Genomic DNA, 13,799 nt, shown 5'->3' on the forward strand with positions numbered 1-13,799 from the left:
TAGACCCCGGGGGGGAGGGGCCGGCTCCCGGCAAGCGGCGGAGCAAACCGTGCACAAAATCAGGACTTTTTAAAAGTCTGTTCCGCTGAGGGACATCGCTCCAGAGGCTAAAACCGGGGCGAAGCCCACGCGGGGTCAGCGTGGCCTCAGGTCCCGCAGGGTCACAGAAGGATCGGGGGTGTCTGAGTGTCGCAGAGCTTGCGGGTGTATTGGAACGGGAAAGCCGGCTACAGAGACAGAGCCGACAGTAAGCTCGCAGCTCCGTGTTACCTTGAACCGGTCGCAGGCTCGGTGAGCTCGGAGCGCGGCCGGAGGTCAGGCAGACGGGAGTAACTGGGCGCTGTTCTCTGAGGGCGCACTGAGGAGTGGGGCCCTGGGCTCTCGGCTCCTCCGGGCCGGAGACCAGGAGGCCGCCATTTGTATTCCCGTCCTCTGGAACTCTACGGAAAGCGCTCAGGGAACAAAAGCTCCTGAAAGCAAAACCGAGCGGATTACTCACCCCGGCCCGGGTAAGGGCAGGTGTAATTCCGCCTGGGGCAAAGACACTTGAGAATCACTACAACAGGGCCCCTCCCCCAGAAGATCAACAAGAAATCCAGCCGAGACCAAGTTCACCTACCAAGGAGTGCGGTTTCAATACCAAGGAGAGCAGCAGAATTCCAGAGGAGGAGAAAGCCAAGCACGGAACTCATGGCTTTTTTCCTGTGATTTTTTTTAGTCTTGCAGTTAATTTAATTTTTTCTTTTTCATTTTTTTTTTTTTTCTCGCCTTCGGGTAAATTTTTTTTTTTAACTGTTACCTTTTTTCTTTTTTAACGATTTTTACTAGTTTATCTATATATATATATATTTTTTTTTTTTACATTTTTTTTTTGTTTTTTTTTTTTTAAAAATTTTTTTTTTTTTTTTTTTTTTTTTTTTTTTTTTTTTTTTTTTTTTTTTTTTTTTCTTTCTTCCTTTTTGAACCTCTTTTTATCCCCTTTCTCCCCACTCACGATTTTGGATCTCTTCTAATTTGGTTAAAGCATATTTTCCTGGGGTTGTTGCCACCCTTTTAGTATTTTACTTGCCCCTTCATTTACTCTTATCTGGACAAAATGACAAGACGTAAAAATTCAACACACAAAAAAAAGAACAAGAGGCAGTACCGAAGGCTAGGGACCTAATCAATACAGACATCGGTAATATGTCAGATCTAGAGTTCAGAATGACAATTCTCAAGGTTCTAGCCGGGCTCGAAAAAGGCATGGAAGATATTAGAGAAACCCTCTCGAGAGATATAAAAGCCCTTTCTGGAGAAATAAAAGAACTAAAATCTAACCAAGGTGAAATCAAAAAAGCTATTAATGAGGTGCAATCAAAAATGGAGGCTCTCACTGCTAGGATAAATGAGGCAGAAGAAAGAATTAGTGATATAGAAGACCAAATGACAGAGAATAAAGAAGCTGAGCAAAAGAGGGACAAACAGCTACTGGACCACGAGGGGAGAATTCGAGAGATAAGTGACACCATAAGACGAAACAACATTAGAATAATTGGGATTCCAGAAGAAGAAGAAAGTGAGAGGGGAGCAGAAGGTATACTGGAGAGAATTATTGGGGAGAATTTCCCCAATATGGCAAAGGGAACGAGCATCAAAATTCAGGAGGTTCAGAGAATGCCCCTCAAAATCAATAAGAATAGGCCCACACCCCGTCACCTAATAGTAAAATTTACAAGTCTCAATGACAAAGAGAAAATCCTGAAAGCAGCCCGGGAAAAGAAGTCTGTAACATACAAATGGTAAAAATATTAGATTGGCAGCTGACTTATCCACAGAGACCTGGCAGGCCAGAAAGAGCTGGCATGATATTTTCAGAGCACTAAACGAGAAAAAACATGCAGCCAAGAATACTATATCCAGCTAGGCTATCATTGAAAATAGAAGGAGAGATTAAAAGCTTCCAGGACAAACAACAACTGAAAGAATTTGCAAATACCAAACCAGCTCTACAGGAAATCTTGAAAGGGGTCCTCTAAGCAAAGAGAGAGCCTACAAGTGGTAGATCAGAAAGGAACAGAGACCATATACAGTAACAGTCACCTTACAGGCAATACAATGGCACTAAATTCATATCTCTCTCAATAGTTACCCTGAATGTGAATGGGCTAAATGCCCCTGTCAAAAGACACAGGGTATCAGAATGGATAAAAAAACAAAACCCATCTATATGTTGCCTCCAAGAAAACACATTTTAAGCCCGAAGACACCTCCAGATTTAAAGTGAGGGGGTGGAAAAGAATTTTACCATGCTAATGGACATCAGAAGAAAGCAGGAGTGGCAATCCTTATATCAGATCAATTAGATTTTAAGCCAAAGACTATAATAAGAGATGAGGAAGGACACTATATCATACTCAAAGGGTCTGTCCAACAAGAAGATTTAACAATTTTAAATATCTATGCCCCCAATGTGGGAGCAGCCAACTATATAAAACCAATTAATAACAAAATCAAAAGAAACACATCAACAATAATACAATGATAGTAGGGGACTTTAACACTCCCCTCACTGAAATGGACAGGTCATCCAAGCAAAAGATCAGCAAGGAAATAAAGGCCTTAAATGACACACTGGACCAGATGGACATCACAGATATATTCAGAATATTTCATCCCAAAGCAACAGAATACACATTCTTCTCTAGTGCACATGGAACATTCTCCAGAATAGATCACATCCTCGGTCCTAAATCAGGACTCAACCGGTATCAAAAGATTGGGATCATTCCCTGCATATTTTCAGACCACAATGCTCTAAAGCTAGAACTCAACCACAAAAGGAAGTTTGGAAAGAACCCAAATACATGGAGACTAAACAGTATCCTTCTAAAGAATGAATGGGTCAACCGGGAAATTAAAGAAGAATTGAAAAAAAATCATGGAAACAAATGATAATGAAAAAATACAACGGTTCAAAATCTGTGGGACACAAACAAAGGCAGTCCTGAGAGGAAAATATATAGCGGTACAAGCCTTTCTCAAGAAACAAGAAAGGTCTCAGGTACACAACCTAACCCTACACCTAAAGGAGCTGGAGAAAAGAACAAGAAAGAAAAAAACCCTAAGCCCAGCAGGAGAAGAGAAATCATAAAGATCAGAGCAGAAATCAATGAAATAGAAACCAAAAAAACAATAGAACAAATCAACGAAACTAGGAGCTGGTTCTTTGAAAGAATTAATAAAATTGATAAACCCCTGGCCCGACTTATCAAAAAAGAAAAGAGAAAGGACCCCAAATAAATAAAATCATGAATGAAAGAGAGAGAGATCACAACTAACACCCAAAGAAATACAAACTATTATAAGAACATACTATGAGCAACTCTACGGCAATAAATTTGACAATCTGGAAGAAATGGATGCATTCCTAGAAACATATAAACTACCACAACTGAACCAGGAAGAAATAGAAAGCCTGAACAGACCCATAACCAGTAAGGAGATTGAAACAGTCATTAAAAATCTCCAAACAAACAAAAGCCCAGGGCCAGACGGCTTCCCGGGGGGAATTCTACCAAACATTTAAAGAAGAACTAATTCCTATTCTCCTGAAACTGTTCCAAAAAAATAGAAATGGAAGGAAAAACTTCCAAACTCATTTTATGAGGCCAGCATCACCTTGATCCCCAAAACCAGACAAGGATCCCACCAAAAAAGAGAGCTATAGACCGATATCCTTGATGAACACAGATGCGAAAATACTCAACAAAATACTAGCCAATAGGATTCAACAGTACATTAAAAAGATTATTCACCACGACCAAGTGGGATTTATTCCAGGGCTGCAAGGTTGGTTCAACATCCGCAAATCAGTCAATGTGATACAACACACATCAATAAAAGAAAGAGAAACAAGAACCATATGATACTCTCAATAGATGCTGAAAAAGCATTTGACAAAGTACAACATCCCTTCCTGATCAAAACTCTTCAAAGTGTAGGGATAGAGGGCACATACCTCAATATCATCAAAGCCATCTATGAAAAACCCACCGCAAATATCATTCTCAATGGAGAAAAACTGAAAGCTTTTCCGCTAAGGTCAGGAACACGGCAGGGATGTCCATTATCACCACTGCTATTCAACATCGTACTAGAGGTCCTAGCCTCAGCAATCAGACAACAAAAGGAAATTAAAGGCATCCAAATCGGCAAAGAAGAAGTCAAATTATCACTCTTCGCAGATGATATGATACTATATGTGGAAAACCCAAAAGACTCCACTCCAAAACTGCTAGAACTTATACAGGAATTCAGTAAAGTGTCAGGATATAAAATCAATGCACAGAAATCAGTTGCATTTCTCTACACCAACAGCAAGACAGAAGAAAGAGATATTAAGGAGTCAATCCCATTTACAATTGCATCCAAAACCATAAGATACCTAGGAATAAACCTAACCAAAGAGACACAGAATCTATACTCAGAAAACTATAAAGTACTCATGAAAGAAATTGAGGAAGACACAAAGAAATGGAAAAATGTTCCATGCTCCTGGATTGGAAGAATAAATATTGTGAAAATGTCTATGCTACCTAAAGCAATCTACACATTTAATGCAATTCCTATCAAAGTACCATCCATCTTTTTCAAAGAAATGGAACAAATAATTCTAAAATTTATATGGAACCAGAAAAGACCTCGAATAGCCAAAGGGATATTGAAAAAGAAAGCCAACGTTGGTGGCATCACAATTCCGGACTTCAAGCTCTATTACAAAGCTGTCATCATCAAGACAGCATGGTACTGGCACAAAAACAGACACATAGATCAATGGAACAGAATAGAGAGCCCAGAAATAGACCCTCAAATCTATGGTCAACTAATCTTCGACAAAGCAGGAAAGAATGTCCAATGGAAAAAAGACAGCCTTTTCAATAAATGGTGCTGGGAAAATTGGACAGCCACATGCAGAAAAATGAAAATTGGACCATTTCCTTACACCACACACAAAAATAGACTCAAAAATGGATGAAGGACCTCAATGTACGAAAGGAATCCATCAAAAATCCTTGAGGAGAACAACACGGGCAGCAACCTCTTCGACCTCCTCTGCCGCAGCAACATCTTCCTAGGAACAACGCAAAAGGCAAGGGAAGCAAGGGAAAAAAAATGAAACTACTGGGATTTCATCAAGATCAAAAGCTTTTGCACAGCAAAGAAACAGTTAACAAAATCAAAAAGAAGAAATGGGCAGAAGACATGAACAGACATTTCTGCAAAGAAGACATCCAGATGGCGAACAGACACATGAAAAAGTGCTCCATATCACTCGGCATCAGGGAAATACAAATCAAAACCACAATGAGATATCACCTCACACCAGTCAGAATGGCTAAAATCAACAAGTCAGGAAATGACAGATGCTGGCGAGGATGAGGAGAAAGGGGAACCCTCCTACACTGTTGGTGGGAATGCAAGCTGGTGCAGCCACTCTGGAAAACAGCATGGAGGTTCCTCAAAATGTTGAAAATAGAACTGCCCTATGACCCAGCAATTGCACTATTGGGTATTTACCCTAAAGATACAAATGTAGTGATCCAAAGGGACACATGCACCCGAATGTTTATAGCAGCAATGTCCACAATAGCCAAACTATGGAAAGAACCTAGATGTCCATCAACAGATGAATGGATCAAGAAGATGTGGTATATATACACAATGGAATACTATGCAGCCATCAAAAGAAATGAAATCTTGCCATTTGCAACAACATGGATGGAACTAGAGCGTATCATGCTTAGCGAAATAAGTCAAGCAGAGAAAGACAACTATCATATGATCTCCCTGATATGAGGAAGTGGTGATGCAACATGGAGGCTTAAGTGGGTAGAAGAATAAATGAAACAAGATGGGATTGGGAGGGAGGACAAACCATAAGTGACTCTTAATCTCACAAAACAAACTGAGGGTTGCCGGGGGGGAGGGGGTTTGGGAGAAGGGGGTGGGATTATGGACATTGGGGAGGGAATTGCATTGAGGTCAGTCTTGCCATGTTGGCTTATATTTGCACTCCAAAATTGATCGTAATTCTTCTGTTTCTGGTTTTTAATGGCTTTGCTTCCCATCTTTACCTTGAGTCTTTTGGTTCTGGTCCTGCCCTCAAATTTTATCTGAATACCTATTGCTTAACATTTTTTATAAATGCCTATCTCTGCGTGTTGTGCATCTGCTTAAAATCTAATTGATTTCTTGGTTTTAGCTTGCTTTGGATTGTTAACCCTCGCAATGGTTTGGATAGGATGTTTGTCTTAAACACAGGACTTTTGATTGAAGCGTATTCCAACATTTTTTTTTTAATTCTCTTTCCATAGATATTTCCTTATGGCATCCTATTGAATCATATTTAAAAAGGTGCCATTTCTCAATTTTCTCTAGCCTGAAACTTTTTGATTTGCAAGAAAACCGATTCTTATTTCTCTTAAGTGTTTCGCCTTTTAGTACAGTGTTTGACAAAAAACTGATGCTTTAATACATTTTTTAATAATAGTAATAACCAACATAATCATAATAGCTAAAAGGTTCCATGCCACTAAGATATTGTGTCAACTCATTGTTCTAAAAATTTGGAACAACAACACTATTCAGCCTATTTTTTTTAAAAAAAAACCAAAAACAAAACAAAAACTGTATGGAGTTAATTACTAGCTAGTTTACTGGTACTATTTTCTTTTTACCCATAAATATACAGTAAACTAAGACACACAGTGTGATTAAGTGTAAATGCTTAAGGTCACAAAACTTAATAGTGAAAAAAAGACACAAAATTTTGAAGCAAGTCCCAGAAGTCTGGTTCCCAGAGTCTTGTGATCTTAATCACTTTGTGAATGAAGGGATTGGATCGGATATTTACTTGTTAAGCCCTTTAGTTTTTTTAGTCCCAGGACTGTTTCCACATTCATTGATAAATGGATAGCCTTGTGAGCGCATGTGAGGCAGATATATAACAAGAAAGTGGGGAAGAAGTACAGAAAATGATGTCTCAGCCTAAAAGGAAAAGTTCACCTGTCACAATATTTTGACTTGTCTTGTGTTGTGTACTTGACTCTACCTTTCCCCTTTCTTCCTTCCTCTGGTTTTTCAAATCCTAGGATTCATCCAGTGCAAGTTATATATTTCTATAAACACACATGAGGTCTATATTAACCTAAACCTAGGAAATCTAATAATAATATGTTTTTTAAGGGAAAAATTAATTTTTGAGTTCAACCTAAAACAAAAGTATTGCCTTCTACGGCATAATTAATTTTTCAACGCATATCACATGTTCTACAGGTATATAGTTTCCATTTCCTAAAGAAAAATTGTTACTGCCTGATATAGATTCACTCTAAAAAGTCTATAGCTAATAAAAAAACAGATTAATTACTGAGCCAATTTAATGAAAAAAGAGTAGCCTAAACTAAAAAGGTGTCCAGTGAGAGCCAAAGTAAAGCAAAAGTTGTTTCAAAGTAAAAAAAAAAAAAAAAGATCAGGAATGTCCTCATTCATAGACCATTACTGAAGTGGTGATAAAAAGAAATGTGAAATTTAGTATATGGCAAAAAATATTGAGGACTTGTTTTTTGATTTTGTTTTCTTGCCATAGCAGAGTGATAAAAACACTTACATTGGGCCACAGCTACTGGGCTTCAGGGAAAGAGTGCTCCGAGATGTTACATTGCTTTTCTTAATTCTTATGTTTTTGAAAGACTTTTTTGGTTAAAACAATGATAATCAATAGGTTGATAAATTTCACTTTGATTTTAAATCCTCAAGGTTCAAACACAGTTTACTTATGTAGTCTTTGTCACAATTTATAATGTTATTATAGTTAATCTTATAGTCAGGAGTAGATTATATCAGGAAAGATAGTTTGGTTGTTTCTGTGTTCAGGTGTTGATCTAAAAGTGTATCAGGAATTCAAATTCGAATTTTATGCATTTGTTTTATTACTAACATAACCATCTGTAGGGGTAAAGTGGTATGTGAAGGTTATATATCAGTTTATTTCCAAGCCGTGATATTTACACCCTCACCATTCAAATACACTTAAAGCCAGTAATCTTCAAAGATCTGTAATTGGTAAATCAAATTGTTCTATCTAAACTCGGCCTTTGCTAGACAAGCATTTTGATAATGACCAAGGGGAAGTTTCAGAATAAGGCCCCCTTGGGGGCAATTTGGGGAGAGAAAAAAGTAAAAAACGAGCAGAAGGGAAAAAACAGTTCTTTCATAACTCTGTACAAAGACAAGAGGTCAGTCCTTATTCATGTGGTATCTAATGATGTCTGTTGATAGGTTTGAAAGTAAAATGAGCAAAACTGCATAGTATCTTGCCTTTGGAGTCAGACGGCCTACAGTCACATTCTGACTCTGTCATTTATTACATCTATGCTATCAGCCAAATAACAGTCTTTCTGGCATCTTAGGCTTTCCTGAAAACTCAGAAAGAATAAATTACTCATAAGAAGTGTGAGAGATTATTATTGAAACAGCTTCGGGAGAAGCGTGTTGTTTGTTATTTCTTCTTTTGAAAGTTTGGTTTATTTAGGAATTACCCCAGGGAATCAATCGGGTCCTGGGCTCTTGTTGTTTTTTGGGAGGTGGAGAAGGGATGTGGAGAAGAAAGGGGGGAATGCAAGTTGGTGCAAAGCCTCTTTGGAGAAAACAGTGTGGTGAGATTCCATCAAGAAATTAAAAAATAGAACTCCCCCTATGACCCTGCCATTGCACTTACTGGGGTATTTTACCCCCAAGATACAGATCAGTTGTGAAGAAAGAAGAGCCATCTGTACCCCCCCCCACCACTGTTTTGTTTTATTAGCAGCAATGGCCATGGTTGCCAAACCCAAGCTGCCCATAGTAGGGAAGTGCAGAATGGATAAGGAAGATGTGGGTCCATATACATATGGAGTCGTATGCCGTTATAAGAAAGGAAGAATGACTCAACTTTGCTAAGCAACCATGGACGGGACTGGAAGAGATTAGGCTGCGTGACAGAAGTTCAGCAGAGAGAGTCAATTTATATTATGGCCTCACTTATGTGTGGAGCATAAAATAATAGCATGGAGGACAAGGGGTGTTAGAGAGGAGAATGGAGTTGGGAGAAATTCGAAGGGGAGGGTGAACCACTGAGAGGTTATGGACTCCGAAAAAAACAATCTGAAGGGGTGGGATCTGGTGGGGGGGGGGGGCTGGGGAGCTTGGGGGGACTGGGTGGTGGGTATGATGGAGGGCACGGATTGCATGGAGCACTGGGAGAGTGGTGAACAAAAAAATAATGAATACTGTTTTTTTTCTGAAAAACAAATAAATTAATTTATTAAAAAAAAAGAAGTGTGAAGATTATTAAGACTTTGTTAATAAAATGCATCAAACAAAAGCTTGAGACAAATATGCAGTCCTTCATAGTGTTAGTTACGGGACAGTTTCTTTTGAATTAGACATGAGAGACTAATTATAAGATACTTCTAATCCATTATTTAAAGATTCCAAAAACAAATATCAACTCTACTCACATCTTTATTTTTTAAAGAATAACAGGTTACGGGTACCTGGGTGGCTCAGTGGGTTGAGCCTCTGTCTTTGGCTCAGGTCATGATCTCAGGGTCCTGGGATCCAGCCCCGAGTAGTGGCTCTCTGCTGGTCGGGGGCCTGCATCTCTCCCACCCCTGCCTGCCTCTCTACCTGGGATCTCTCTCATTTTCTGGTAAAAACCAAATAAATAAATCTTCAAAAACAAACAAAAAAGAACAAAAAGTGAAATGCTGTGAGGGAGTAGTAAGAACTGTGTCACAGAGAGCAATCTTAGTGCATTTGCTTTCTGGGATCCCCACCTTGCGTGTTCACCCATTTCTTCTAAATCTTAGAGTCCAACAGGCCAGTGGCATATCCAGTAACAGCTTTGCAATTCTGGGGACTCTACTTCTTGATGTATGAAAATGTTTTATCATGTCGTTGGATCTCAGCTGCTAAATATGAATATATAGTAATATATATCCAATACTGTATGAAGCTTATATATATTTGGTATTCTGGGATTACTGGGTCTCTTTTAAGACTGATGCACCATTCTGGGCGTGCCTGCCTGGCTCAGATTTGTTTTAGCAAGAGAGAGAGGGAGAGAGAGAGTTTGCGCACTATGCATGTGGGGCGAAGCAATTCGGTGTGGGGGCGGTTGGTTGGTAGAGGGTGCTGGTGAGAATCTCCAAGAAGATTTCCCCAGATAATGGAGCCCTGCTCGGGCTTGATCTCTAGACCCTAAAATCATGACCTGAACCTAAACCAAGAGTGGGAGGCTTAAGTGAATTTAGCCATCTAGGCATACCTCCCTTTCAGCATTTGAAGTGTAGAACTGGGAAGAAATAGAGTCCTCCCCCTTTATTTGAAAAAGAGGATTTAAAAAAAAATGGTTGTTGACCTGGTGTTTGGGATATGGAATTATAATACCACAGCACACATACAGTAAGCTGCTTACTTACAGTAAGTAAGTAAGGAGCCAAGGTACAGAAAACATAGCCTTTTTTTTTAAAAACCGAGTCAAGTTGTCAGCTGACTCTGTGATTTCATCTCTGATATCCTGGATGTCTTTATAAAATAGAAAACTGTCAAACACTATTTTACAAATAAAAACTGCATCTTTGTATGGACTAGAAAGGAAACAACTTCAAATCGTACCAAGTTGCTGGAGGGGGGAGAAAATAAGAAAACAAAATAAAAATCAAAGGAAAGCAAGTGCATATACTACACACACTACACCAATAACAACACAAACCAAATCAAAATCCCCCCAAGTTCCCATTCAGAACATACTTATAGCTGCACTCATTAGATCATCCAAGCAATTAAATAATAATAATACAATGTCAATCAAACAACATGGGATGCCTGGGTGGCCTCAGTTGGTTTAGCCTCTGCCTTCGGCTCAGGTCATGATCCCAGGGTCCTGGGATCCAGTCCAACCCTCAGGCTCCTTGCTCAACAGGGAGCCTGCTTCTCTCTCTGCCTTTGCCTGTCACTCTGCCTGCTTGTGCTCTTTCTCTGTCTGACAAATAAATAAATAAAATATTTTTAAAATCACACAACACAGTAACACATTTACTACAAAAGAAATTAGTGTTATAATCAGTCTGAGAATGTAATATAATTAGTGTTTGGATGCTCAAAAAAAAGTCATACACTCAGCAAACATAAATAATATGTATGAAACAAAAAAAATAAGCAGTCATAAATAAGAATGGTAAATAAGTGAAAGAGTAAATTAAGAAAACAGAATTAAAAAAAAAAAAAAAAGAAAAACCAGAATTTTTTTTTCTGATAAAAATTGTTTAATGGTGTGCCTGGGTGGCTCAGGGGTTAAGCTGCTGCCTTCGGCTCGGGTCATGATCTCAGGGTCCTGAATCGAGGCCCGCATCGGGCTCTCTGCTTGGCAGGAGCCTGCTTCCCTCTCTCTCTCTCTGCCTGCCTCTCCATCTACTGTGTGATCTCTCTCTGTCAAATAAATAAATAAAATATTTTAAAAAAATAAAAATAAAAAATAAAAAATAAAAAAATTGTTTAATGAATGGACAAGTCTCTAAATAGTATTAGCCTTATGTGACCTACATAATGAAAGTTACCTCTAAACCAGCATAAAGAAATTTTTATATATGCAACTTCATGCCTTGTTTCAGAATTCCCACAAAAGATATAAAAGATATTCAAATTAAAAAAAAATAACATCGGGGGTGCCTGGGGTGGCTCAGTGGGTTGAGCCGCTGCCCTTCGGCTCGGGTCATGATCTCAGGGTCCTGGGATCGAGCCCCGCATTGGGCTCTCTGCTCAGCAGGGAGCCTGCTTCCCTCTCTCTCTCTCTGCCTGCCTCTCCATCTACTTGTGATTTCTCTCTGTCAAATAAATAAATACAAAATCTTAAAAAAAAAAAAATCGTCAACATTTGAAGGAGAATAAGCAAGATGGTTCCAGAAATGATAGTTTTCCTAAGATATAAAATTTAAAGCAAGTCACAAGCAGGGGAAAATATATATACATATATATATGTATATATATGATATAATCTTTTATCTGGTCATATCAGAGTGAAACTGAAAAATAATGAAGATTAAAAGATTAAGTGGCAAAATTCATCTTCAAAAATACACAACAGGCTCTCTTTCTCTTCTCTGTTCAAAAGCTGCATCTTCAGGTGCAGTGCCAGCCTTGTGCCCAAGACAGAATGGTGAAAGTTGGGGTGAACGGATTTGGTTGTATTTGGTGCCTGGTCACCAGGACTGCTTTAATTCTGGCAAAGTGGATATTGTCGTCATCAATGACCCTTTCATTGATCTCAACTATGTGGCCTACATATTCCAGTATGATTCTATCCATGGCAAAATTCTACGGCACAGTCAAGGCTGAGAACGGGAAGCTTGTCATCAATGGAAAGTCCATCTCCATCTTCCAGGAGCAAGATCCCACCAACATCAAATGGTGCGATGCTGGTGCTGAGTATGTTGTGGAGTCCACTGGGGTCTTCACCACCCTGGAGAAGCCTGGAGCTCACTTGAAGGGCGGGGCCAAGAGGATCATTGTCTCCGCTCCTTTTTGCTGATGCCCCCATGTTTGTGATGGGTGTGAATGATGAGAAGTATGACAACTCCCTCAAGATTGTCAACAATGCCTCCTGTATCATCAACTGCTTGGATTCTCTGGTCAAGGTCATCCATGACAACTTTGGCATCATGGAGGGGACTCATGACCACCTACCATGCCATCACTGCCACCCAGAAGACTATGGACTGCCCCTCTGGGAAGCTGTGGCATGATGGCTGAGGGCTGCCCAGAACATCATCCCCGCTTCCACTGGTGTGGCCAAGATTGTAGGCAAAGTCATCCCTGAGCTGAATGGGAAGTTCACTGGCCTAGCCTTCCATCCCTACCACCAATGTGTCTGTTGTGGATGGATCTGACCTGCTGCCTGGAGAAAGCTGCCAAATATGATGACATCAAGAAGGTGGTGAAGCAGGCATCAGAGAGGGCCCCCCTCAAAGGCTTCTTGGGGTAGACTGAGGACCAGGTTGTCTCCTGTGACTTTAACAGTGACACCCACTCTTCTACCTTCAATGCGGGGGCTGGCATTGCTCTCAATGACCACTTTGTCAAGCTCATTTCCTGGTATGACCATGAATTTGGCTACAGCAACTGGGTGGTGTATGGTCCACATAACCTCCAAGATGTAAGAGCCCCCTGGACAACCAGCCCTAGCCAGAGGAAGAAGAAGAGAGAGGCCCCTCAGCTGCTGGGGAATCCTTGTCCTAATTTATTCCCCAGAACACTGAAAATCTCCTAAACTCCACTGTTTTCATCCCAGACCCCTGAAGAAGGGGAGGCGTTTGGGATCCCTACCTTGTCATGTACCGTCAATAAAGTATACTATAAACAGCCCCCTCCCCAAAAAATACACAACATACTTTGTATTGTCAATGATGGTATCTTGGAAGTACTGAGGGTAAATAATAGTCAACTTCAAGTTTAAAATTTAGTGGACATATCATTCAAGGTGAAAGTGGACATATCATTCAAAGTGAAAGCAAAATAAAGGTAGTTTTAGAGTACATGAAGATTTTAAAGCTTAAAAACACACTATATAATTTTAAAATAATTTCTTTTAGGAGAATGTTATGAAAGAAATGCAAAAAAAAAGTAAATGATTAAATATTAGTAAATCTTACTGTTTAATAACAAAATTGTTGTTATTGAGTTTGATTTTTTTAAAAAAGTAAAAAAACCCAACACTT

The 13,799-nt window shown here is 39.5% G+C and overlaps 1 pseudogene; it reads left to right on the forward strand.

Annotated features, from left to right (window-relative positions):
* The first annotated feature begins 12,238 nt into the window (after window positions 1-12,238).
* Window positions 12,239-13,351, forward strand: LOC101690422 (annotated as a pseudogene).
* The last annotated feature ends 448 nt before the right edge of the window (window positions 13,352-13,799 follow it).

The sequence above is a fragment of the Mustela putorius genome, unplaced genomic scaffold (genome assembly GCF_011764305.1).
Source record: "Mustela putorius furo isolate JIRA1106 unplaced genomic scaffold, ASM1176430v1.1 tig00003865_pilon_pilon_pilon, whole genome shotgun sequence".
NCBI classification, from domain to species: Eukaryota; Metazoa; Chordata; class Mammalia; order Carnivora; family Mustelidae; genus Mustela; species Mustela putorius.